Source organism: Vulpes vulpes, chromosome 14, assembly GCF_048418805.1.
Source record: "Vulpes vulpes isolate BD-2025 chromosome 14, VulVul3, whole genome shotgun sequence".
NCBI classification, from domain to species: Eukaryota; Metazoa; Chordata; class Mammalia; order Carnivora; family Canidae; genus Vulpes; species Vulpes vulpes.
Window position 1 is genome coordinate 94921058 of NC_132793.1, and position 27792 is coordinate 94948849.

Genomic DNA, 27792 nt, shown 5'->3' on the forward strand with positions numbered 1-27792 from the left:
AACGATGAGGCCCCACCATAAAGGAGACTGAGAAACAAGGAAGGGCCCAAGAATCTGGCCGGCCAGGATCTTCAGTTGCTGGAGCAACTGCAAGTTAATGAAATGGGGAGGAGACAGCCATATTCTTCACCCTGTCCAGTTGTCATGGATACTGGGATTTTAGACAGGAAAGGGCAAAGGCTTCACTTTGCGCTTTACAGACGTGCCTCTTTTCACTTAACTTGCTCCAGGTTGAAGACCTTCCATTCTGAGTCTCACTCAAAGGAGGCTGGAGAAGGGGAGTAACCAGGAGGTACAGGTGTGGCTGAGAGGAGGGGATTTAAATTTATTTCCCTCTGATGCCAGACACTAAGGCCTAAGCATTCATGGAAATTTCCAGCCACCAAAGCCTTCCTCTATGTTGCAGGCTGAACGTGTTCCTCTCTCAATGTCCTGATTCTCCTAGCAGTGCTCACACACGGGCCTAAGGTTTGAGCTTTGTGCCCTCCCCAAAACCCCTGTCTTCCAGACACGCCCCGCCCAGTGGCTTCCCTCCCCATACCCACTTCCTCCCCTAAGACCAGGCAGGAGGAATACAGCTCAGGCCCTCCTTGGACATTATGTCCCAGTTTCTTCCCCCTGGACGCTGTCAGGCCCTGGCCTGTCTCACGGAGCCCATCAGCACCATATGATGAGGAGGTGGCCAGTGTTAGTGACGGCGGGGTCGAGGCTCAGCTCCACCACTTGCTAGAATGACCTTGAGCAGCACACTTCATCTCCCTGAATCTTACTTCCACCTGGAAGATGCACAATGTAACCCCCACCACGGAGGCTTGCTGAGGGTGATTAGTGAGAAAAACTGTACACCACATCGGGGCTGACAGCAGGCCTGGTCAAAGTGGTGGTGCACTTGCCCGCCTCTTCATTCCCTCCATATCTACACACACACTTACATGCTCATTATACACTCAGCTTTCCACTCCTGACCTATATTTTAGTCTTTCTCAAGCAAGTGGGAGTATAGCTGTTTGAATAGTCCATCCATTCAAACATTTACAGGGGGTGCCAACCAAGCAAGTCATAAAGGTCCACCAGACAAAGCCACTGGCCCCCAGTTTGTGCCTGCCGGGCCACTCTGCTGCTGGAAATCAGAGTGTTCTTGAGATATCCCATTGGCCTACATGTAACCATCACTTCCCGACACTTGACAGCACAGCCTGAAACCCAGGACACAGCACAGGGGCCACTTGTGCTTGGATGACCAAGGCAAACATGGGCTCATGGCACTGTGCCCACTTTGGGCTTCCAGTGGGCTGCAGCTCTCCGGCTCTCTGGAGGAGTTGGGTGGGTCTAACCAATACCAGTATCTTATAGACATTTGGAACAAACGTCATCAACCTTTTTAGGAGATGACCTGACTTCCAAGGGTGATTCGGTTTTTCCCATCTGTCCCAGGCCCCACACCTCTCCTCAGCAGCTGGGCAGTGAGTTCAGGGGCTGCTGGCATGCAGTGGTTGGGTCTTTGTCCAGTTTGACCATAATCATGTCACATTTAACTTCCAGTCAGTGCACTCAGAGACAGAAGATAAATATTGGTGAAATGAACAGTATTTCCCAGGATTTCAGAATGAAACAGGCCTGCACAGCCACTTTCTACTTGCATCCATTTAGGGAAAATACACTTGCAGCTATTGACCAATAAAGACAGAATTCGGGGGTAGGTCTTCCTTTTTCTTTTTAAGATTTTATTTATTTATTCATGAGAGACACTGAGAGAGAGAAAGAGACACGGGCAGAGGGAAAAGCAGACTCCCTGCGGGGAGCCTGATACAGGACTTGATCCCAGGACCCCGGGATCACAATCTGAGCTGATGGCAGACATTCAACCACTGAGTGACCTAGGCGTTCCAGATTTCCTTCAGATTTTAAGAAATACAGTGGAATTGGGAATGAAGGAGGTAGAACCACAGTAAGAAGATACCGAAAAAAGAGTTGGCATCGCCATCGCCATCTTCATTGTACCAGACACACTGTTCTCTGTCCTCTGATTCTCACAACAGGCCTGTAATGTAGGAATAATAATAATTATTATTATTTATTATATTATTATTAAGTTTTTATTTATTTAAGCAATCTCTATACCCAATGTGGGACTCGAACTCACAACCCTGAGATCAAGAGGCATGTGTTCCTCTGACTCAGCCAGGCAGGTGCCCCTCATTGTAGGAATTATTATCTCCCCTTAATGCCTTATTGCCTGCCATGGGCATATTTCTAAACTAGCTCTCCAAATAATCATAAACTATCACCCTGAATCATTCTGACACAGGTGGCTTCTAGCATCTGAGAAAAAGTGGCTCTCTGAGAGACGATGGCCATGCTCCCCTTCCCCCCACCTCCCACCTTCTAGCCCACTCCACCTCCCATTTCTCTTTATCATTTCTCTCCTCTGCCCTTGGAGTCTCTGTGATATCCCCAGCCCTGGGGCAACCCTTCTCCTTCCACCCCACAGGCTAGCCACGATCCCTTCTGTACCTCTAGGTTAGTGAGGCCTTGGGGTCTAAATGATCTACCCAAGTTTACAGAGAGAGAGAAACTGAGACTGGAGAGGTTAAATGCCTTCACCAATGCCCCAACTTTCTTAAATCTCCTGGCTTAATGCCAATCCTGTTTTTGCACAACAGAGCCTCGTATCCACCTGGGCTGACAGTTTGCAGCAAGCCCAGTGCTCCAAGCATCTGATTGTAGGCTCAGCCTCCCCAGGACTGGCCCCAGATTAGAGTGGAACAATAGGCAGGGCGTGTGGGGCTTGGTCCCTGGGGACTGTCCCTCAGACCAGCTCCAAAGGCACCCACCCCCATTAGTTACAGAATGCCAGCTGCTGTGCATGATAATCCAAATTGGGTTCAAGCCCCCAGCCTGGGTGCTCCATTGTAATGCTATATTTTTTATTCAGCACCAGATCAGAGATCTGCTAAGACCTCGTGTTGCCAACATAAAAGGAGAAGAAAGATTTGTTAATCCCAATGAAAATGAATTCTTATTTTTTTCCCAGAAGGAAGAAAAAAAAAGGAAAACATGAGGGTGTTACATCAGCTTTTCAGAAAACAGGAAAATCCCTGTCATGGTGAGATGGTTGAAGCATGCAGCTTTAAGGGTCGAGACAAAGAGCCCAGTGACACACCCCTTCACCTCTTGAAGGCTTGTTCTATTATCCTTGATATTCAGACTGTTTTTCCCTGGGATGCTTTTGGATAGGATAATCCCACCAGACTTGAAATAGAGTATCAAGGAGGAGGAGGGTCAAAGCGGGTGGGGGTGGGGGTGGGGAGTGGATTTTCACAGAATTGAAGAGAACAAGGGGGCAGGAGAGAGCAAGAAAATCTCCCCTAAAAAACCAGCTATGTTTTTATGAAATCTGAGAGTTTTCAGAGAGTTTTCATGCAGGGTTCACACTCAGTAGGGAGTCTGCTTTAAAAAACAAAAAAGAAGAAGAAGAAGCAATTTTGAACATACTTAGTCACAGCTTCTCATTAAACACACATACATACATAATGTATACACAACCACATATACACGCATATAGACATGTATACACACTACATACACATACACACACAGAGACACATACACCCATACACCTACAGCCATATCCATATACACATACACATATATACACACACATAAAGACATACATACCTATGCAGACACATACATATGTGCACATGTATACAGACACATGCCCATATACAGACCCACACACACGTACGTATGTACACACACGTACACATACAGAGCAAATGAGATCAAGAGAGAAAGTATAAATTGTCCAAGGGAACGGATGCTTCATTTAGACCTATAGGTTAAAAGGAGTGGGGACTACAATGTGTTCACATACCTGGAAGAACCTTGTGTGAATTTCAGCAAACATCTCAAAAGAAAAATTAACTCATTATCTAGTCAATACTTATCATTCCTCTTTCCTCCCTAAAGCTCTCTTGTTGATCTGTCTATTCATTTACAAACTGATAAATAACCAAATGGTGTAGTGTAAGGGTCTGTCCATGGGTGAAATCCAACCCACTGCCTGGTTTGGTATGAACCACAAGTGAAGAATGGTTTTTACTCTTTTTAAGGGTTGAAAAAAAATTTAAGAGTAATGTTTCAGGGCAGCCCGGGTGGCTCAGCGGTTTAGCGCCTGCCTTCAGCCCAGGGCGTGATCCTGGAGACCTGGGATTGAGTCCCACATCAGGCTCCCTGCATGGAGCCTGATTCTCCCTCTGCCTGTGTCTCTGCCTCTCTCTCTCTCTCTCTCTCTCTCTCTCTCTCTCTGTCTCTCATGAATAAATAAAATCTTTTTTTAAAAAAAGAGTAATGTTTCAAAACACATGAAAAGTACATGAAATTCAATGTTGATATCCACAAATAAAGTTTGACAGGAACACAGCCACACCGTGCATTCACATGTGGTCTAAGGCTGCTTTCATGCTACAGCAGTGGAGTCAAATAGACGCAATGGGCATAGCATGGTCTGCAAAGCCTAGAACACTTACTGCCTGGCCCTTGACAAAAGAAAGGCTCCCAACCCTTCGTCATGAAAGTAAGTCTTTGACAATGTGCATTGGTAGCTCTATAAGGTCCTCCACTTTGCCCACACAAATACTGAAACACTCCAGCCCAGGACCACCACTTAAAGAGCTGTGACCTGGGACAATTTATGAATATCTCCATACTTTGATTCCCTCATCTGTAAAACAGAGATCACGTTTATTGAAACAGTATCATTGAAACCCAACAGCATATCAGCTGAGATCATCCTGACCTCTCAGATTCAGATAACATTGGTTCAATTCAACCCCATGTCCTGGCAAAGTCCCATGTCCTCTTCAATACTTCCAGAGCCTTTCATTCTCTTGGTCACTGTGCCTTAAAATTCCAACTCTTTCCAAACTCTGATCTTGCTCATCTTTCCTTTCCTTAGCTGCTATTGCTGCTTTGTGCCAATCAAGACTTTGTAGCTCAGCTAGCTCTCCCTCAGAACAAAGTCACAGAAGGCATTGTATGAGAAGCAGGTTTCGCTACTGGCTTGGGGCCATGGGAAGGGGAAGACATGGCTACAACCGAAATAAATTTTTTTAAGTTTTATTTATTTATTTATTTGTTTATTTATTTATTCATTCATTCATTCGTTCATCCATTCATTCATTCATGAGAGACAGAGAGAGAGAGAGAGAAGCAGAGACATAGACAGAGGGAGAAATAGGCTACATGCAGGGAGGCCGATGTGGGACTGGACCCCGGGACTCCAGGATCACGCCCTGAACCTAAGGCAGATGCTTAACCACTAAGCCATCCAGGCGTCCCAACCCAAATAATTTTAAAATGAACATCCAGCTTCTCTCATTTCCATAGTCTCATGGCTGACCCACCACCAGCAATCTCCCACTGGCCACCTTCCCTGTAGGTGCGAAACCTTCTGCATGCCCACCCACCCCTCCATAGGTACCTATCCCTTCTTGTCATTCTCCTCACATCTCCCTGCTTCTGTATTTTCTGGAATCCTTCATCTACAAGATACCCCCAGAAGTTCAATATTCACTTACATATGATGCAGGACAATCTAGTTTGCCACTCTGACACCTACAGTTCCAAAGTCATAGACTCCATGCTTTTGTTTAAACAAAAGGCCCCTTGCTATGTGTCTTACCCTTAGGATCCCAGAACAATTGTCAGAGCTTCCAACATACTTTCTCCTTGCCCCAGCAATGTCTAAACATATGTTCAGTGTCCCACTGATATAAATTATATCACCACCTTGCCTTTAGAAGACAAAAGGACTATCATCAGCAGGTTTGGGGTTGATTTGCCTTTTTCTTTGCATTAAAGTACACAAAGTATCTATCATGCTGCTTGATACATAAAAAGAATAAATTAATGTTTTTCATTCCATGACTTCCCCTGTAAAAAAAAAAAAAAGCCACACACACAGACAGGCACCAAAATATGTAACAATATATACCCTACATGGGGAGTGGGAACACATACCTGCCTGCAATGGAATTCTCTATCTAGAGCATGTATGGGGGTAAAGGGGATGCAATTGGGTTGAAGAACACTACCTAGGACAAGGTGAGGAAAGTAACAGATTTCCTTTTCTCCACCATTTAACTGTACTGGGAGCTGAATAAAAGTCATCAGATGAAACTCCTTTCGGGATTTCCATATCTTTTTCCTTGCCAGACAGAAAGGGTTGTAAGACTTTGTACCACTGCACCTTGTGACTGCATAACAAAATATCCCCCAAAACAGAACAATGAAAATAAAAACATTTTGTACCTCTCCCAGCTTTCTGAGGATCAGGAATTCAGAAGGGCTTAGCTGGGGGGGGCGGGGGGGGGGGCTTTGGATCTACCGTGAGGATGTTGGGCTGCGTAGCAGTTATCTGAAGGCTTGACTGGGGCAGGAGGATTCACTTCCTTGTCTTTCAGACAGGCCTCTCCAGAGGGCTGCTGGTGACACGGCTCCCCAACGCCCCCCACCCAGAGTGGATGATCCAAGAGAAAGAGAGAGAGCCGAAAACAAAAGCATGTTATCATGTTAGACAGCAACCCTAACATTGGAATGACATGCCATTAGGGCTGCCACACAGACCAACCTTGGTGCAGTGTGGGAGGACATTCCCCAAAGATAAGAAACAGACTAACTACTAGCCTTTGGGACTCTGGAGACTCTGTATTGTCCCAACACATATTCCTTTCTTACTTAAGCTATTTGGCAAGTTTTACTCTACATTGTTCTATTTTGCAATGAAGAGAGGCTGGAATAAGATGGAATTCTGGGGCTAATGCTCTGTATTTCTACCACTGAGAGAGAGAAAAGAAGAAATCCTTTCCACATAATTATTGAGAAGCTAATAACACAAATCAAAATCAAAATAAAACAAAATAATGAGCAGCTTGTATTATGGTTACTTTGCTGTAACAAATTATCCAAAAACTTAGTATCTTAAAACAACCATTTTATTTTGCTCACAATTTTGTGGAATCTAGGTAAAGATCAGCCAGGCAGTTCTCATTTGAGGATTCGCATGCTATTGCAGCTAGATGTGTGTGGGGGCTACAATCACATGACCATAATCCAGCGTCACTGGTGTGGACATGCAAGATGGCTCACTCACATGGCTGGTGGTCGATGCAGGCCACCCATTGGGAGCTCAGCTGGGGCTTTCAAACAAAGCACCTACACCTGGCGCCTCCAGCATGGCCACCTCGGGTAACTGGACTTCTAATATGGCAGCTGCTTCCCCCAGAGCAAGCATCCCAAGAACAAAGTGGAAGCTGCATTGCCTTTTCTGACCTAACCTCAGAAGTGATATAGCATTATTTATACTGTATTGTGTTGATCAAAACCAAATCATTAAAGTCAACCCAGATTCAAAAAGAGGGAACATAAACCCCATGTCTCAATGGGAAGCATGGGTATGGACAGAGACAGCTGATTATCCCAAACATGGGACCTATCCATGCCAAGCTCTGAGGGGAGAAATGAAACATCCTACATAAGAGTGACAGGGAGGGATCTTCTCAGTTAGAATATATATATCCTTGACTAGAAGAAACTGTCCCTTTGGTCCAGGACATCTCTCCTGGAACCCTAAAGACATCTACCAAACCACATTTATTAGGAAACATTTTCAGATGCAAATAATAGAAAGCTCAAGTCAAATTGCCATAAACAACACAGAAAATTTATTGACACATATACCTGGAAGTTACAAAAGAATAGCAATCTTGAGAGTTGGCTTAAGTCAGAGGTTCTGCATACATTTTCCAACCATTCTCTGCCCTGTTCCCCTTACCTCTTTGCTAGATAGAAAGCACGGCAGCTGGTCTGGCCCCCCTGTTGGTCTATGACTATTTCCAGAGGAAAAAAAGAGTGGGATGCTTCTAGACACTGTCCTGGGAGAATGCAGATAAATGAATTTTTCAAATGTGCATAGCTAGCCTGCCTCCACATTTATTAGACCAAACTGAATTATGTGATCAACACTAGCCAACCATTGGGGATGGAAATGAAATGACTCTTAAACCAACCAGGCTCACCCTTAATCTCTATGAATGGGATTACCTCCCATTCATGAAGGGAAGATACCAGAACAAAATCAGGATTTTGTTACAAGTGAGGAAGCAGGAAATGGATACTAAGGAAACAGTCTACAATGCCTACTACACTGCAGAAAACAAATTCCTCAAACATCAAAATCAAGTATAATCTGGCTTTTGCTACTTTTTCTCCCCACATGCAAATACAGAATCAGTTTTCTGAAAATGTGTCCCTGAATAATTATGGGAATCTCCAGGAAGCAATTCCCATGGGTTTATAGACAAGTGCAGTGAGTCACCAGTGACATCTGTAGCTTTCTCCTGCTGGGCTCCAGGGTCCTGCTGGCCACTGCCACCAGTTCTGCCAAGTAATTCTGTACCTGCCTCCAGAGTCCATGCTTAATGGACAGTTGTAACACAAGGAGAATGTTCTTCTGTCTATTGGGAAGACAGCAAGGCAATGCTGCTTGGCTCCCAGGGAAGCATCGGGATTTATTAAAAGAGCTAACTTTCATATTTTATTTGTCATATCCTCTTGCCCAGGGAGGGATATTCTATAGAATATCCATAGAACATAGGTATTACTCCTTGCAGGACTTGACCAGGATGTAATCTGAGTAACAAACTACCCTGTGCTCAGAATTGCCTTCTGAATTCAATAATCAAGGTTCTTTTTCCAATTACATTTGTCATTTCTGACTCCCTCTTCCTTTAAGGTAAAGTATCGCCTAGAAGGTCCCTCAATCCTCTTGCAAATATACTTCTAACGGACCTACTCACCAGCTTGTCGGGCATCCCAGGCATTTGTGAACCCCAGTGGTCCAGCCTCATCTTGAGCAGGGACTCTCAACTTGATATCCAGCCAAACACATATACTGAAGGCAAATTTCTTCCCTCCTTACCCCTCTGCTTGCAATCTGTGATCCAGTCATACTGGCTCATTCCATCCATGAGGACAGAGAATGCCATCCTCATACATATGTGCCACCTCACAGGTCCCAAACTTCTGAATTTTTCATACACTGCTGTCTTTACTAGAACTCTCTTTTGCAACCTAACACTTTCACCTTGCAAATTCCTGCCCATCCATCAAGATGTGAGATTCAGCTCTGTACCTTCCAGGATTGACATGAGAAACAGACCTGCAGTGTTTGTAAAATTCAAGTCAACGACTCTCAAAGCATTCAGATTGAAAGATAGCAAGAGTCCAGGGGAACCAAAAAAAGTATTGCACTTGGGCCTATTTTAGAACAGGGTTCAGACCACATTGTCAGGACACTGACACTGGCCAGCATCTGCCAATTATAGTCAAAAGGCAACCTTTCTGCATCTCTTAGTGTCCTCAAGGTCCTTCTATTGCCAGAGCTGCCCAACCCCACATCCACTCCTGGGGCTGCCAGGCAGTTTCTCCCTTGGCTCAGTGCATGGAACCAGATTCAGAGTATCTCTCAAATGAATTGGGGTTTTGTTCCTTCCAACCTGTGTTGAAATTTACAAGACTAAAACAAAGGCACTCAGTGTGCCCTGGCCTTGGCTTTGCCTGAGACACTAATTACCCAACAACAGCACACGTGGGAGAAAGTGGCCAACTTTGATTAAGGAGTCCCATGGGAAGGCACTGAGAACAATCTTTTCTTTTTCTTTCTAAAGTTGCCTCTGTGTCTCTATCACCACTGGCCACTCTGCCTCCTGTGCTGCTGGGCATTTGTAGATACAAATGGGTTGCCAGGTGGACACCACACTGGAACAGAAGCCCTCAAATGCACTGGGTGTCTGCAATATGCTGAGTCTGTGCAAGATTCTTTTTTGTGCATGAGCATGGTCCTCCAACAATTCTGCAAAATAAGCATCACTATCCCCACATGAAAGATGAAGCATCAAGAGCCCAGAGGCACAAAAGCAGAGAGAGGCTAAGCTAGATTAGAGCCAAGCTCTGTCTCAAAAACCATGACCAGTGGAAAATGTGGTTCTTCCCAAATCCTAGACGTGTGGCCTTTTACAGCTGGAAAGGACCTTTCTAATTAATCATCATGTTCAGCCAAGGCCCAAGACAATGAGCAGACTTGACCAAGAATACACATCTGACAGGTGACTGGCAAGAACCTAGAACCTAGGTCTCAAATTTGGGGGTCAGCACTCTGTTGTGCTTTCTCCTCTACTTGCTCCCCCATCATGGTCGGAGACTTCCCAAGGGCCTCTCATCACTGACTGCTGACAGGACTGGTCTATGCTGAATGAACAGATTTAATTAATTCTAGCATCTTGATAAATGCAGCCAAAACCAAGTATCAATTTTCCAGCTGCAGAAGGAAGAATCTGTAAGTAAGTTTCGACTGGGGGCATTCTCAAGATCATGTGCATGGAGAAAAAATAGCCATCTGGTTTTTTCCCAGCCAGAGGAACTTTAGAGTCATCCTGGGAGATCCTAACACACTCCCACTGCCTGTAAGGGACTCAGCAACATCCTGCTGGAGGTAAGGAGGCTAGCGTGTCCGAAGCCTTGCCATTACATAGTGAGGTGCCTGCCTATATGCTCAGTGTCAGCCCAGATTTGGAGTACCTGCATCCAAATTTGAGTTGAGGTCTGACACAGAGAACTCAGGTGTATAGAAACCACAGCTAAGAGCCTTGTGATAGGAGGGAAAGGCCCTGAAAGACCAAAGACCACAATAAAATACATAAAGACTAGCCCTCTTTCCCAAGCCTGAGTGAATCAGGTTGAACCAGATAAAAATCAGATAGCAAGCCAAATTAGGTGGACCCTGCCTATGGAATCCCTCCCTGTTGCATTTGTGTGGGAAGGGGCATCCCCAGGTATCACACAAGCACATTTGCTACTGGCAGGTATTTCTCTCCTGCATAGTGATAGACAATGGGGAGGTAGTAGGCAAGGTGGCTGCGAGTGGAGAAGTCTGTTTCCCAGACCAGCTCAGAGAGCTCAAACCCTCTGTATCAGAGGTAGGAAATGTTAAGTTTAAACCTTATTAAACTCTCCACGAGAATAAAATATGGGATAATTAATCCCAAACAGACTCCTTTTTTTTTTTTTAAATCCATTAAGGGCAAGATGAGTGACAAAGGTCTTAAATTATAGTAAGAAATACTGAATTTAAACATCAATCATAATAGAAAGCATGACCGAGGTTAAATCAATTCAATTCAGTTAGGCTAGAGAGGACGGGAGCTTATTTTCACACAGTGCTGTACTGCTCAGATTTAAATTCTGCTTCCAGCACTTACAAGATGCCTGATGTTAGGTCAGGGCACGAGCTGCCCATGTCGCAGCTTCACCCACCACGTGAGAGTCACAGCACTGGCGGGCACTCCCTCATATTGTTGCTGGAATGAGGTTCTAGAAGACTCAGTGTTTAAGGCATTATGGTCACTATTCAAAGCATCCTCCTTGTGTATTCCATTTAAATCCGATGACAAGTGTGTGATGTGATTACCCCTATTACACACATACACACACAATACACACACTGCACAGGAAAGGAAATAGAGGCACAACATGCCCACCATCACCCAACAGTGAACAGGAGAGTCAGATCTGAATCGAAGCAGTCTGATGCTACATCCTATGGTGAGACATTTGTCATTCATGTAAATGTCTGCCTGGGTACCCGACACCCAGCAAGCCCTCAGTAGCCTTTGGCTTCAGTATTGTTCTCCTAGGGCCCAATGTTGGGAATCACTGCCAAGCAAGTCCTCTCTGCACATTTGGCTGGGATGCTGAGGGCAGGGCTGTGCAGAGACCAACGGACTCACTTGATGGCTGCTTTGGGCCTTTTCCAACCATCAGATGCAGAGTCATTGCTTCTTAAGCCAACCCTCTATAACAGGGCGGACACAAAACGTGTAATATAGCGGGCAACCAGAGCTACAGAGATGATTCATTAAAGTCTCAACTCAAGCTTTGCAAACTTCACCTTAAAAATCAGGTTAGGGGGCACCTGGGTGGCTCAATGGTTGAGCCTCTGCCTTTGGCTCAGGTCATGGTCCCGGGGTCCTGGGATCGAGTTCTGGGTCAGGCTCCCTGTGGGGAGACTGCTTCTCCCTCTACCTATGTCTCTGCCTCTCTTCTCTCTCTCTCTCTCTCTCTCTCTGTCTCTCATGAATAAATAAATAAATCTTTAAAAAAAAATCAGGCTAGATTCCACCCAAAGCATTGGCCCAATGTGCTCCCAGGAGAGTGACATGTCTTCTGATGCTCACACTGACAAGTGGCCTCCCAGCCAGCCACCAGCCAGGCCCTCCCACAGACTCTCCCTTCCTTAAAACTCATAGGACCTCAGCTGGTGGCAATGACTTAGCTGAGCATGTGCCACAGTTTGTGCCTTTTGTCCCCCTGGGTAGCCTCAGATGGTTTCAAGCGATGACTCAGACCTGGCCAGGAAGAGCATTCCATGCGAGCACACCGCAGCTGCTGCTTCTCACAGCACACCACCACCCACACGGCTTACACAATAAGCGTGTTTCACCAGGAGGGCCAGGTGCCTGCCAGCATTGTTTATCACCCATGTTATAAAAACCCATGGGAACCTGGCTTTCCTGCCAGCCTGCTAGGCCTGGTTCCTGCTCTTCTTGACTTTCTGACTGAATATCACAGCGGGGCTTTACGAGTAGAATTTCTAAATCCACAGGACTGCAGAAATACATGAGTGTGGCAATATTCCCCTCCTTTTACTCATTCCTTAGCAGCAATACTCCTTTCTCAGTAGGTATCAATAATAGAGAGGACTATCAAGACACTGGGAAATTATTTATTATCATTTCTATTGGACTTAACACACGCCGGCCCCTGGAGTCATGGCCTGTGCTCAGAACCATCTGTGCAAGATGAGAGGAAACTTTTACCTGTGAACACCTGAGGGGCTGGGGGAAGGCATGTCACAAAAGAAGGGACAAGGCAAGACTTCCCACTTTCATGCTAGAGAAAACCAGCTTGGTCTTGTAGAACTCATGACTCTCTCCATGGATGAGCAAGCATTTTGCCTCATTCTCCCTTAGAAGTGTAAGCAACAAGGGCAAACCTTAACCAAACAAACCTTACCAATGGGCACTGATCTCACTCCGCTATCCCTCATGCTTATCACAATAGTTGTTAGTGATCCTCACAACAGCCCTGGGGATAGACTGAAAGTTTGCCACTGATCTATAACCAGTACCACTTTTCCCTTTGAAGGTAATGAGGAATAGACCCCTGATTAGCATTTTCATACAGAACTTCAGATTTTCACTAGGCAATAACTGAAGTTTAGTGGGAGATGTCTGTGTATTGCCAAGTTTAAAAAAATGAAGTTTAAACAAGTATATTCACCATCACTGAACTCTACCTCTGAGACTAATAATATGTTAGTTAATTGAATTTAATTTTTAAAAAGATTTTATTTATTTGAGAGAGAAACAGAGATAGCAGAGCAAGAGAGGGGGAGAGAGAGAGAGAATGAGCTGGGGGGAGTGGCAGAGGGAGAGGAAGAAGCAGACTCTCCCACTGAGCAGGGAGCCCAATGTGGGGCTTGATCCCAGCACCCTGGGATCATGACCTGAGCTGTAGGCAGATGCTCAACCAACTGAGCCACCCAAGTGCGCCTTGAATTTAATTTAAAAAAAAAAAAAGTATATTCCCCATTCTTTCATTTTTTGAAAAGCCTATGTGGAATTGTACAAAGTACAAACATGAAAGTGTGCCTACCCAGAGATGTTAACCTGAGTTATATTTGGATGGCTGGATTCCAACTAGTTCTTATTCTCTTCCTTTTGTTTATCTGTATTTTTCTATGATAAATAGGTTCTAACATGAAATGGGGGTGGGTGCCTGGGTGGCTCAGTCCGTTGAGAGTCTGCCTTCAGCTCAGGTCATGATTCCAGGGTCCTGGAATCAAGCTCCATGTCAGGCTCCCTGCTCAGTGGGGAGTCTGCTTTTCCCTCTCCCTCTCCCTCTCCCTCTGCCTCTGCTCCTGCTCGTGCTCTCTCTCTCTCTCTCTCTCTCTCTCCCTCTTTCTGTCTCAATTAAATAAGTAAAAAGTATTTTTTAAAATAAAGGATTGATTTTAAAAAAGAAGAAAGAGGAAAGGGATTAAGTTTGTTCAGTGGGTTTCCATGGGCTAGGACTGATGCTATACATATTAGTGAGTGGCTCGGCTCATTTCTACCAACAGAGATGTAGAATAATGGGATGAGAAGAAGTGAAGCTTCCAGAAGAGGCCAAGAAAAAAGTAAACATCCACATTAGGGATATTTTAGATTCTTGCCAAGGGGAAAGAAACCGGTAGGTGCTCCAGATCCTCTCTTTAAATGTTCAGGAACCCCATTTCTTAAAAGATTTTTTTAACGTTCATCTTTCTCTCTCTCTCTCTAATTTAAATTCAATCTGCCGACTTAGAGTATAACACCCAGTGCTCATCACATAGTGATGGTGATCTGGGAAAGAGGTTGGAGGAGGGATGGAGAGGGAAGAAACAAGAGGGAGGGAGAGGTGGAGGAGGTCCATGTGGGGCTCCCTTTACATCCCGGTTCCCCCAGGGAAACCCCACTGAGCAGCAAGGATGTCAGGAAGCCCTGTTGAAGAGCGAAAATTTAGGCCAGTGGTAAATGCTTGTCAACCATTCTTTGTTCCCAGTTGGTGCAGATTTCTAACAGGATAGACTTGTGAGAAGAGTGGATGCTCTATTCTCTAGAAGGCCTGTCCATAATTCAGGAGGTGTCCTTCCCATGAAAGACAGTGATCATGGACACATTTGTAGAAGACCAAATTCTTTGTTCATAATTGCTTCTAAAGTAATATTTGCTATGTAAGAACCTCATTAGAGGTTCTAGCCATTAGAACCTCATTAAAGAAGAAATTCAAAATAACCTCTAATACACTTAACTAAAAATAGCCATTGTTATTATATCTGGTATATTTCCTTCCATCCATTTTATAATTCATTTATTTTCATAAATCGAGCCACATAGTTCATCCACCTTTTCATTCTCAATACAATGTTGTAAATATTTGTAGATATAATATTTCCATCTAGTTTCAATACATATTTCTTTGATTTCTGGGAACATTTTTTTCCTGTGCATACTAAACATTTTGATTTTGATTTTTTTCTACTATCAAATTATCTGTTAACATAATTTGAGCATTTCTATATTTAAAAGTGAGTTGGGGTTTGTTTTTTCTTATTTATTGTAATCTTGTCAATTTTGCCACAGGTATTTTTTTCAGCTTGGTGCTAGCTTTTTAATTTGGTCTAGATTTTCAGACAATTAGCTTTTAATTTATAAACATAATATCTATGAACAATTTTATTTTTAAGATTTTATTTATTCATTCATGAGAGACAGAGAGAGAGAGAGAGGCAGACACAGGCAGAGGGAGAAGTAGGCTCCAAGGAGGGAGCCCGATGTGGGACTTGATCCCGGGTCTCCAAGATCATGACCTGGGCCAAAGGCGATGCTAAACCTCTGAGCCACTGGGCTGCCCTGAACAATTGTATTTATGATTTTTCTCCTTCTTTTTGATCTTCAAATTATTCTGCATGCCTTAAGAGTTAAACATTTATTTCTCCCTCTTCCACTTGTTTTTACTTCATTTCTTTACCTTTAACTCTTTTTTATTGTTTGACTTGATGTTTTTTAATAACTGTTTCTCTATTCACAAAATTACTGAATTTTCAATTTAGAAAATTTGAAAAATATGATCACAATAAAAATCTTTATAATCTCACACACCAGATGACCACTGCTAATATTTTCCTGTACATATTTGCAATTTTTTATACTTTTATATGTTTTTAATAAAATTGAGTTTGTTTTATATGTGCCTATATAGATACATAGAGCCTGTGTCATCCCTTTTGTTTAACATTACGTCATAAGTATCTTATTGTGTCATTACATAGTCTTCAAAATTTTTATTTATAAAAATAGAAATAAATATTTTACCCTGGGGACTATATGATATTTAACAAATTCCCAGTTACTGGACCTTATTACAAATATGACTAAAATAAAAATAGTTGTAGGTAAATCTCTGTCTCCATATCTATCTATCTATCTACCTATCTACCTGTCTATCATCTATCTTTTTCCTTGGGATACATGCCAAGACATAGAATCTGTAGGTTACAGAGCTTGAACTTTTTTAGAGGTTTTTAATAAATATCCCTCTTCAGAAGAGCTGAATTCTTTTCAATTCAGACCAGAAGTCTGTGAAGGGCCCTCCCCACCACACTCTCACAAAATCAAGTGTTTGTGTGTGTGTGTGTGTGTGTGTGTGTGTGTGTGTGTGTGTGTTTAAAATCATCGCCAATATCACAGAAAAAGAAACTAACATTTCATTTTAATTTGCATTGCTTGATTACTAAAAGCAGCAGAATATTTTTGCATTTAAATCTTGATTCCATCTGGAATTTATTTTGGTGTTTGAAGTAAGGAACAACTCTGACTTGATTTTTCCCACAAAGAACCAATACCATTTGTTGAAAGATTCAATCTATTTCCCGTTATAGTATGTTGTCCTTGCTTATACACTAAGCTCTTACACAGATTTGAGTTTAAAGACTAACCACTCAGCCTATCACTAGCAGGTCTCCTAGTTCGACCATTTTATATAAGTGGTCATCCTTTTTTTATTCCTGTATTCCTCAGCCCATGTACTTCTTTAGACTTATTTGTCAAATTCCTCCAAAAAAAAAAAAATTACAGTGAGAATTGTGACCAATATTTATTAAGCCCATAGTTAACTTGGGACAAACTAATATCTTGGCATCATTAAGTCATGTAAAATGATAGATCTCCTTATCATTTAAATGTCCTTTATAATCTGTTAGTTTAAAGATTTATTTATTTGAGAGAGAGAGAGAGAGAGAGAGAAAGAAAAAGAGAGAAAGGGGGAGGGGCAGTGGCAGAGGGAGAGAGAAAATCTCCAGCAGAATCCCTACTAAGGGCAGAGCCCAATGCAGGGCTCCATCCCAGGACGATGAGATCATGACTTGAGTCAAAACCAAGAGTCAGACACTCAACCAACTGAGCCACCCAGGGGCCCCCTTTATTATTTTTTAATAAAATTTGGGAGTTTTCATATAAAGGCTCCACACATTTCTTGATAGTATTACTATGGTTTTTGTTGCTATTTTAATACATTTTCCCTATTGTTTGACCACATATATATGGCAAAGCTGGCTATTTATTTTAGTATATTTTATGGGACTAGGGTTTTAAAATCATAACTGTGTATGCTGAGTTTTATCAATCATGTTTCAGCATTAATTGATATATCAGGTTGGTTTGAGCTCACATGGCATAACTAATGAGAAAAATTTCCACATACAAAACTGCTTGAATTCTTTACATAAATCCCAGTTTTGAATTTACCCTTCATGATTTCAAATTTTGCATCCACATCATATAGAATATGCATTTATAATTTTCCTATTTGAGATTTTTTTTTCAGCACAGAAATTAGCTCTTCCTTAAAAGTTTAAATAGCAACAGAAACTTGTCTGGCCCTAGGATAAATTTCAGAATAAATCCTTTATTTTTACATTTCTTCCAAGTACAATGATTTGTTTGAAGTTTTTTTTTCTTAGATCAATTTTTATTTTTCCAGAAAAATATCCATCATCCGTTTCATTGAAATTTTCCATTTTTTCCATAGTATTAATTCTCTTACAATTTTAAAACCTCCTCCAAATCTATGATTGTAGCTGCTTATTTTTCTGAATTTCCGTTTCTCTTTTGTTTTCTCAAGTTTTCCGGAAATTTCAACCAGAAGACCAGCTCTTAGATTTATTAGTCAATTACACTGGATGTAGGGGGAGGAGCTCCCCCCTTTTAAAATCAGAATTTCTCATTGAATTACCTTTTCTTTTCAACTGACTTGCAGTCTTGTTATCTTACCTGTTTTCCTGGGATGAGTATGCCATCTATTTCTTTATATTCTTTCTTTTTAAAAAATGAAATCATTTGTTGGTATCATGTGCCCTCTAAGTACAACTTTAGCTACATTTCATATGTTTTTGATATAAGCATTCCTTTTCCTTTAATTTCCAAATAAACTATTAAGAAAATGGGATTGAGTTTTGGAGAGGTTTGAAGGTCTTATTGTTTTATTTCTTAAGTGGCTGGCTGGATGGATATTTTTGTTTTGTTTTTATTAGTAGCTTCGATTTTTATCGCTTTGGAGTCAGAGAATGTGGCCTGGACAGTTTCCACAATCAATTTGGAATCTGCTGATATTTCCTTTGTGGCCACATACGTTTTAATCACTCTTGACAAAGGTTGGTAAAGATGGTGAAAAGCATTATGCTACTTTACCATTAACCTCTATTTTAAACATTTGGTTGATACATATTCTGTGAGGCTCCTGAGTGCATGAAGTGGGCTGTGATGGCAAAGCATCAGTCTCTGAGATCAGATTCCTAGTCTATCTCCGATTAGTTGTGAAATGCTCTAAACCTGGTTACCCTTCATCTGACATGAGGATAGTAACAGCACATACCTCAAAGGATTGTCAAGAAATAATGCATGACGCGTGCCCAGCATAGTAATTGGGATACTGTGTGCACTCCGAAAGTACATCTATTGTAGAAAGTACAACTTAGCAACATAACATGACTCTGACTCTGTTTCCCATTCAATGCTTCTTGCCTTAAGGATCACTTTTGTGAAAGTAGTGTTGCCAATCCTGCTCTCTTTAAATCGGTGTTGCTTATCCAACTTTCATTTGTTATTGTATTTCCAATCTCACCACGGTCTTGAATTATAGATATATTGTGTCAACAGAGTATCACTCACTGATTTTTTAAATACAGTTTGAAAGCCTTTGTAAATAGTGTAAATCATTTATATTTATCATCTTAGCTCATAGTTGTCTTGTGTCTGTCAAATCATTTTGTGCATTTTGGCTGTGAGGTTGTCATGCTCTATTTATTTGCTCTCATTTGCTTTTATGGTCAATTTTGTTTTGTCTTTTAATCTACTCTAGAGTTGTGAACGTTATATTCATCATTTAATAAATTCTACCACGATGAATGATTGAACTCTACATCTAAAACTGATAATGTGCTATCTAATGTTAACTAATTGAATTTAAATTTTAAAAAATTCTAAAAAAAATTCTATCAATGGCTGCCTTTAACTTTGTTTAGTTCTTGTTTTTCTTTTTTATTTATTGAGGTGAAATTCACACAACATGAAATGATCATTTTAAAGGGAATAATTCAGGGATGCCCAGGTGGCTCAGTGGTTAAGCATCTGCCTCTAGCTCAGGGTGTGATCCCATAGTCCCAGGATCAAGTCCCACATTGGGCTCCCTGCTTGAAGCCTGCTTCCATCTCTGTCTTTGCCTCCCCCCTCTGTGTTTCTCATGAGTAAATAAATAAAATCTTTTTTAAAAATTAAAGGAAACAATTCAGTAACAATTTAGTGCATTGGCAATGTTGTGCATGTCTATTCCTTTAAGTTTTTAGCAGGAAGATTTTCATTTTATGAATCTTTCGAAGTTTGCATTTCCCTCAGTAAGCAGGAGATGACCTCAGTTTCTTCTTCCTTCCACGGTTTCTCTGTTAGAGCTGGAATTTGCAGCCCATTCATAATAACTCATGGTGGGTAGGGTTAAATTTCTTTAAACTCTGTAATCCCTCTCACATATTACATCTGTTAATAGCATTTGATTTTGAATCTCAGAAGTTTGTTTCCTCATAGAGTGTTATGGGTTGACTTGTGTCCCCCTCAAAATTCATATGTTGAAGTCTCAACCCCAAGGAGCCCTGAATGTAGCCATATTTGGAGATAAGATATTTTAAGAAGTAATTAAGTTAAAATAAGACCATGAGGGTGGGCCCTAATCCAATATGACTGGCGTTCTTATAAGACGAGAAAATGTAGACACAGACACGCACAGAGGAAAGTCTGTGTGAAGACAGAGAAGATGGCATCTACAAGCCAATGGGAGAAGCCTTAGAAGAAACCAGTGCTAGCAACACCGCGATCTCAGATTTTTAGCCTCCAGTGAGACAGCAACTATCTGCTGTTTAAGCCACCCTGTCTGTGGCACTTTGTTATGAAAGCCTTACCAAACTAATACATGTAGTAATCACCTTTCGACCCCAGGATCCCAGTATACACTTTCCATGTCAATACCACTAGCACCACGACCATGCATACACACACGTGTGTGCACACACACTTCCTCTGGTTAATTCCTACCATTGAGGGACCCATTTTCTGGGTCAACCAGAAACACCTCTGCCCATCCACATTGGGTCTCCTTTCATTGCACTCTGTACTGTGGATGCCCAGCCATTTGAACAAATACTTATCCAGCTGTTCCCGTGACAACACTTTACCCTAGATTCCCCAGTACCTAGCCACCAACAATTTACCAAGTTAATAAATGCTTGCCACCTGTGTTGTTTTCAGTTTAAAATACCCCTTACATACTTAGTCCAAATGGTTTTTGCTTCTACAGAATAGATTAATTTTCTTCAATTGCTCTCTTTTGGCCCTTGGCCTATATTTTGAAGCGTCTTGTTAATGTCAATTATGACAACAATGCCCACCACAAATCTGGCTTGCAGCAGTGAGTGCAGTTTGAGAAAAGCTGACATTTTTTTTTTATATCACTCAGGCAAATTAAGATGAAATCCACATACCATGAAGGTAAATATCCCTGGTCGGAACCCCCAAGCCCCAAGCCTATATCCGGCCACCGTGATTTGTTTAAAATAAATGAATCCAGCTGGGAGGGATTAATAGGTATTTTTACACTATACAAATCTAGATCGTTCATAAAAATATATCCCATGTAGCCCCCTATCCTCAGATCCTGTGGATAATTAAAAGCACACCAGTGCACTGTGCTGAATTTTCCGCCAGTAGTTTGCAGGGGAGAAAATAATTATTCTGACAATTAGGCCCAGAGCAGTTTGCTCCTTGTCAGAGAAGGCCAAAGATGCCTGTGCATGCTTCAGCATCACCTTTTAATAGCTTAATTAATTTGCACACTGATGAAATCTCAAAATCAGTCTAGGAACTCACCTGTATAAAGATGATGAATGAGGTTCAAGTGACTTTTGTATCCTGGGGGCTTCAGACCCAGGTTCATTTGCATATTAGAAACCCTTTTGCACCTCTTCCCCAGAAGCTCTTGCTATAAATTCACCTACTGTTATTAGCACAAAGTCCACGTATTCCACCCAGCAGTTGGGTCATCATCTCTATACAGACCATTCTCTGCCCTGGAGCACCTGCCCTTCATTAGAGTCTTAGATATTTTTTGACCCCATATTAAAGAAGCACTCCTTTCTAAGATGGGAATGAAATCTATCTGAAACCAATAATGCCTCTCAAAACTCACACGCGGGGACCTGTCCCCCGCCTGAGGGCTTCTTCACATTGTGCCATCCTCCCAGCTCCCTGCCTGGATCCTGCCCTGTTGTCAATCAGGATTTCTCACAGTTGTCAGGAAGCCAGATAAAACTCTTCACTTTGGCAAGGGGCCTTCAACCCCACACCCCACAGCAACTTGGAGCAAAAAACAGACCAGCAGGGCGGGGTCCAGGGGAAGCGGCTCCAGGCAAGGAAATGCAACCAGCCACAGCTGTGCACGTTCTGCCCAATAATACCAGCAAAGTGTAAACAGGTGGGGGGAGGGTAGGGGATGACGTTACTTTGTTCCTCCTTATTTAAATCCTCCTCCACTCCCCTGCTTCCACCACCATTTCAAAAATCATGTAAATGACATGAGATAAGAATTCCACCCTCCAAGGAAAGAAGGAAGGTAGAAGTGCAGGCAGAGTGATGTTTAGGGGGCCCCCCTGCTAAGTGCCCTGCAGGTTGCTGTGACACCCATGTACATTTCACAACCCTGCGAGAAGGGTCTGATGGTTCCGCGTTGACACGCCAAGAATCAGCAGCCCAGAGATGTGCGGAAAGCCGGCCATCCGACAGGAGAGAGGGAGAGGAGCCCCAGCACAGGCTGCGGAGCTGGGCTCGCGGGGCTACGCAGGCCCCTTTTCCTTCCTCTGTCTCCCGCCTGACCCCCAGGATCCCCAGACCCGCGCAAGCAAAGGCTGCACTTGGGCGGCCCCGAAATTCTGAGTAAGGCGCCAGCAGGAACAAAAGACACAAAGCCAGCCGGTGGCCTTTGTAATCACTGTTCCTGCTAGGAAACCACTTCTTGCCTCGCTTGTGTTTCTCTGAGGCTGATTGATACCCTTGGAGCGGAAAAGCCATGAGAAAGTCCCTTTCCCTCTCAAAATTGAGGGCTTCCAGTGGGCTTGGCAAATGTGCCAAGACCACCCTCCCCAGCTTTCCATGGTGAATGCCTGTGTGGGGCAGGAAGCGCGCCTGCCAAGCACTGTTCTCAGTGAAACACCCCCCGCCCTAAGCAGGCACCAGGTTCCCATGCCACTACTGAGCCCCTGGGTACTTTCTGAAGGCCGTGGGCCTGGATGAATATGTGAGAAAAACAAACATTTGTCCCAGGGTTTGGAAAAGAAAGGAAGAGAAGCTTGAAGACAGACTCCCCTAGGCAGGCCTGGGAAACCCCAGGGAGGGATCTCATCTAAAGGGTTTTAAATAGTAAAGATGAAATCTAAACCCAGATGGTACTTTTTCTAAGGAAGCCAACCACTCCTCAAGCCTATTCCTTTGCATAGATCACCTTATAGACAACACCAAGCAAACATTCTCCCCCCCCCGCCCCACTGCCCCAGTATCGTGCTGCCAAATCCCATTTTGATCACACAGATGAGAGCATGAGAACCATGAGCAAAGTAGGGGGTCATTGGGAGGAGGGGAGTGGCTTTCTCCCTGATTTGCTATCTTGGATCAAGCAGTGGTCTAGATTTTGTTGGCTCCTTTGGCACCCTGGGTTCAGTCTCAAAAATCCTTTTCTGAAAAGAGGACCCAAAGGAAAAGGAAAAGGCAGGCTGTGGAAGCCAAGAGGCCCAGAGAAATCCAACAAGACAGATTTGGAAACAGGGAGGGGATGAACCAGGTGAGCAGTGCCCCCACCCGCCCAGCCCCACCCAGTTCAAGCTGTCCTGCTTCCAAGTGTCCTAAAAGGAAACATGACCTCAAGAGGGGAGACTGAACAAGACCACTTGAAACCAGGGAGATCCTCCAGAGCAGGGTGGACCCGCCCGCCATTTTTATTCAGCTGTCATTTGACTTGTTCCTGCTCAAGAGCCAATGGGAAGATGAGCAGAGCTTACAGAGCCCCGAGATTCCCCAAATTCCAGCACTCCTCCAGGAGACCTTGTGATCACAACGCAGTGCCCCAGGAGCCCTTAGATACTCTGTATTTGCATGGTCTGAGACATCATCTATTGTAAGATACACCATTGTTTTAGAGACCACTAAGAAGGAAAAAATGCCACCATTGAGACCATGACATGCCATCAATTTTAAGAAGCAGACTGATTTCAGAGATGTTAATATTGGGGTGGGGGGTGTAGAGCGTCTTAGAATCAATGAAATACATTAATAGCTGACACTTACTGGGAACATAGCCGGTGCCAGGCCCTGTGCCAAATGCTTCCTGTGGATTATCTCATTCACTCTTCACCACTATAATTATCCCCATTTTTCAAATGAGAAAAGCAGGTCTCCAAGCACTGAATTAACTTGCCCAATATCACACAGTGTGGCCAGTATCACATTCAGGCCTGTCTGAATCCAAAGCCCAAGAATTTATACTTGTGGGGTCTCCAAAATCCCTTAGGATGGATCTTAAAAATAGACACTTTCAGCCCTCACCTCCTTGTGTTTCTGATTCATTAAGTCTCTAGTGCTGTTGACAAAACTGCATTTTATACAAACATCGGGTCATTCCGGTGATGAAGGGAGATGCTTGGAGAACCCGAAGGAAGTAACCACGTGCAGGTTCATAAATGTTAGCCCCAGGGTATGGCATAGTGAGTGCTGGAAAATACTGCATGATTTCCTTGGTGGGGAAAGGGGGATAACTTATAGCTGATGTCGGGCAGTCAATTCAGCAGCCCACAGCATTTTAAGAATACTCCTAATGCCTTAAGAGAATTACTTTGTCCTGCTAAACCAGCCTGTGTGCAGCTGAGAAAACACACTGCCATTCCAAAATCAATGTCCTACTCGATATCTGAGGATTGGCATGAGTCAGGGCTGGGCGCAGAACATGTGTCACTTTGAGATTGCTGAACACAGACAAATTTGGGTCTCCTGAGCAGAGGACCAAAAAAAAAAAAAAAAAGTGGTTTGTTTTCAGTGCTGTCTTCTTTGGAAGCATCCCCCAGGCCACAGCACAACACCCCCACACCAAACCATGTAGCCTCCAAAAGATGGGGACGATGCAAATTCCTTCTGTTAGAATAGTAAGTGACTGACTCAGCTCAAAAGAGTATGGGCCTTGGTTGGAAGGGGCATGGGTTTGAATCACAGCTCCACAATGCTAGCCTTGCCACTTTGAGAGTCTACCTCAACCTATTTGCTCATCTGTAAAATGAGGGTTACTAATACCTCCCTAATGTGGCTGTTGCTAAGGTAAAGTGAGATCTTGGACTTCGGGCACTTGCCATGATATGTGGCACCCATTAACAACTCGATACTTGCGAGCTCCTTGTATTTCCTAAAATTTAAACATATACAATGCAATGTTTTTATGCAGAAGAATATGTACATGAGAGAAATCAAACGAGCAGAATAACAACTCCACAAAAAAAAAAAAAAAAAGCTAATCTTTGTTCTTAAACTTTTGTGGCAACAGGGCAGTTGTGAGACTCTGGATTGCTGGGATTTGCATCCTCACCATGAGACCTTAAACTAATCCCTTCCTTTTTGTAACCCCCTGAAAACCGGAGAAAGACTTTGAACGAACAGAAAAAGATAACTAACTGGGTGTATCCCCTGAGTTACATCCTGATGCCTTGCATTGACTCACAGCTACTTGACAAGCCTGTGCTTATTACTGTAAGTTTTCTACTGAACCGCAGATGTGTCCTGTGGAAAGGCAACTGATTGATTATTGCCCCATGGATATTGACGAGTTGACAAGTGTTCCAGCCTTCCTGACCGCCAGTGCGTGCGCTGGTCTGTGGATTCTCCTTTGAACCCACTGTAACCTCTTACTGCTTCTCTCATTAATTAATGAGTTCAATAAAATCTTTGACATGTGTTCATTTTATATGCAAGACATGATTTTATTTTCTGAAACCTTTAACACCAATTCTCCACCTCTTCGTCAGGATGATGAAAATAAGAAAATGCCCATTTCATCGGGGGTGGGGGGCAGGGAGTGAGGATAAATGGAATAATCCATGCAAAGCCCTTTGCACAGTGTCCAGCACATCACAAAGCAAGACTATTAAGCTGTCCGAATTGAGTAATGATTAATGGATAGAATGTTCTCGATTTTAAGTTGTCCTCAAAAAATTTTTTTCTTAAAGACTTAGCACCTATTTTTTTAAAAAAAGATTTTATTCATTTATTCATGAGAGACACAGAGAGAGAAGCAGAGACACAGGCAGAGGGAGAAGCAGGCTCCCTGAGGGGAGCCCGATGCAGGACTCGATCCCAGGACACCAGGATCATGACCTGAGTCAAAAGCAGACGCTCAACCACTGAGCCACCCAGGTGCCCCTCATCACCTATTTTTGCTTCTTTACTAATGAGTACTTACAGATCAAATGAATAGATAATCAGCATATAAATATTATTTTTTTAAAATTGGAGGAATACACTTAGGATTCATTCAAAGGCTTTGATTTTGGTGAATTTGCTCTTTGCTTGTTTCTTATAGACACACATACATGCCCTTGGGTGCAATTTTACATAGCTTTATATTCATCATATATCCCCTTAATCAGTTATTTCTAGTTTACATAATGAACACAAGTATATTAATATTTCCTATTGTCCCACCACCATCAAAGAATACAGTAACTTCCCAACGTTCCGCCTGAAGAACTCTGGAGATCACTGATCTAGGGGCTTTATTAGAAGCAGGAGACAGGGAGTCAGACCACCTACTCCTGATCGAATCATTTTATGAGAATGTGGTCACATCATTTTATTTCACTGGGGATTAAGGACTCTTTAGCATGGGGACAGGAGAAAAGCAGAAAAAGAGAAAGACAGCAGGTACCATTCATACTGCATTTAAATAATCTGTTGATCCATTCGGCAATAAATATTCCACATCCTTGAGAAGTTCAGAGACTAGTCCAGGAGAGGGACAATTTTCAGAAAAGCTTTCCAACAAAAAAACAGAGACTATGATAAGTTCCAGCAGGGGTGAAGAGAGGCAGACACATCCCACCAAGGAGACCACAATCTGTGATAACCATTGAAGGATGAAGTGCTTGAGACGTAAGCAAGTCAGGGAGTGAACAGACAGAAAAGTGAAGAGGTGTAGAGGTACAAAGGTGTGAACAAGCCTGTGGCTTGAGATGCTGGGGGAAATGACATAGAGTTAGAATGGTAGTCAGGACCACGTCATTTATAATCAGCCACAGGAACCCCATGACCCCCTAAGAAAGGTATTATAGTCCATATGAAAAACGAATAAAACATAAGACAGGCAAAGTTTGAGGATCTGAAGCTAGATATTTTGCAATCACTAGAAATAGGTTGGTTTTTTTTTTTTCAGCTATGATTTTCCTCAATCTGCAGGACTATAAAGACCTAAGAACCTCAGAGAATCAGAAAAGACAACTGAAAGCCCTAACAAAAGACAAATTTTAAGAAAACATCTCAGTCCTAGAAAAAGGTCCCTTATTTATGGTGAAAGACAAAGAATTGTTCTCTGGCCAGATACGGATGCCCAAGGCTTCTTCTAGTTGTTGCTTAGCATGGCCTGTGTTAACAAGTGAAAGTGTCCATAGAAGCGCCTTGCTGTTTCCTACCCAGCTGTTTTTCATTTCCCCAAAGCTATTCTTTGCCAGGGAAGCAGCAGCCCCTCACTCTCCCACCACAAGCTCTTGTCTCCCCACTACACATACCGAACTGTATCTGCATTACCAGGCAAATCTTGGTACTGGTACCAGGGAGACACTCTGGAGGCTGGTTGACCTTGGATCATCCCGAGCCCTGAATGGGTCACAGCCATGAGCATCCTTGCAAGAGATGAAGAACTTTTCCTTGGTTACACTTTCCATTCCGTGGCCCTCAGGGAACATTGCCCTAGCAAGGGCTGAAGCACACACACCGCTCTGTGCAAGTGATGGCCGGCACGGGGGCAGAGTTGCATGCCAACGGCAGCTAAAGTCACCCGAATGGTTCTACAACCCTCCCTGATATGCACCCCAGCAGAAGAATAAGCACAAATGCAGCCTGCCTTTCCCTTTTCTTCTTTCTCCCTCTCCTCTCTCCCCATCTATGAGAAGTTAGTCTTTAGACGGCCAGACCAGCAAGGATGACAGAGAAGCTCTTCTTGATCAAACTCTAGCCAGGTTCCTCTCAATCTTCTTCTCATCTAGACCTTGACTTTTGGACTCCGTGTTGGCCTTGCTATTGCCCAGCAAGAAACCTGTAAATTGGTTTAGCCAAAATCCCGCACCCTCAATAACTGATCACTGCAGCTATCTCATCATCCTGGCCCACCTTCAGGAAGAATTCCTCCTTAACCTTGATATTTCTGCTCAGTGACTTTCCATCCACTAACCCCTGCTCTGCTCATTGACTATAAATCCCCACTTGCCCATGCTGTATTCAGAACTGAGCCCTGTTCTCGACTGAA

At 43.1% G+C, this 27792-nt stretch overlaps 1 long non-coding RNA gene across 1 annotated transcript; it reads right to left on the reverse strand.

Annotated features, from left to right (window-relative positions):
- Positions 1 to 1697: 1697 nt before the first annotated feature.
- On the reverse strand, positions 1698 to 27792 carry LOC140595464 (uncharacterized). The gene is made up of 2 exons (XR_011997095.1): positions 27056 to 27792; positions 1698 to 2041 (listed from the first exon to the last, which is right to left on the reverse strand). It is a non-coding gene; the product is annotated as an uncharacterized lncRNA (long non-coding RNA).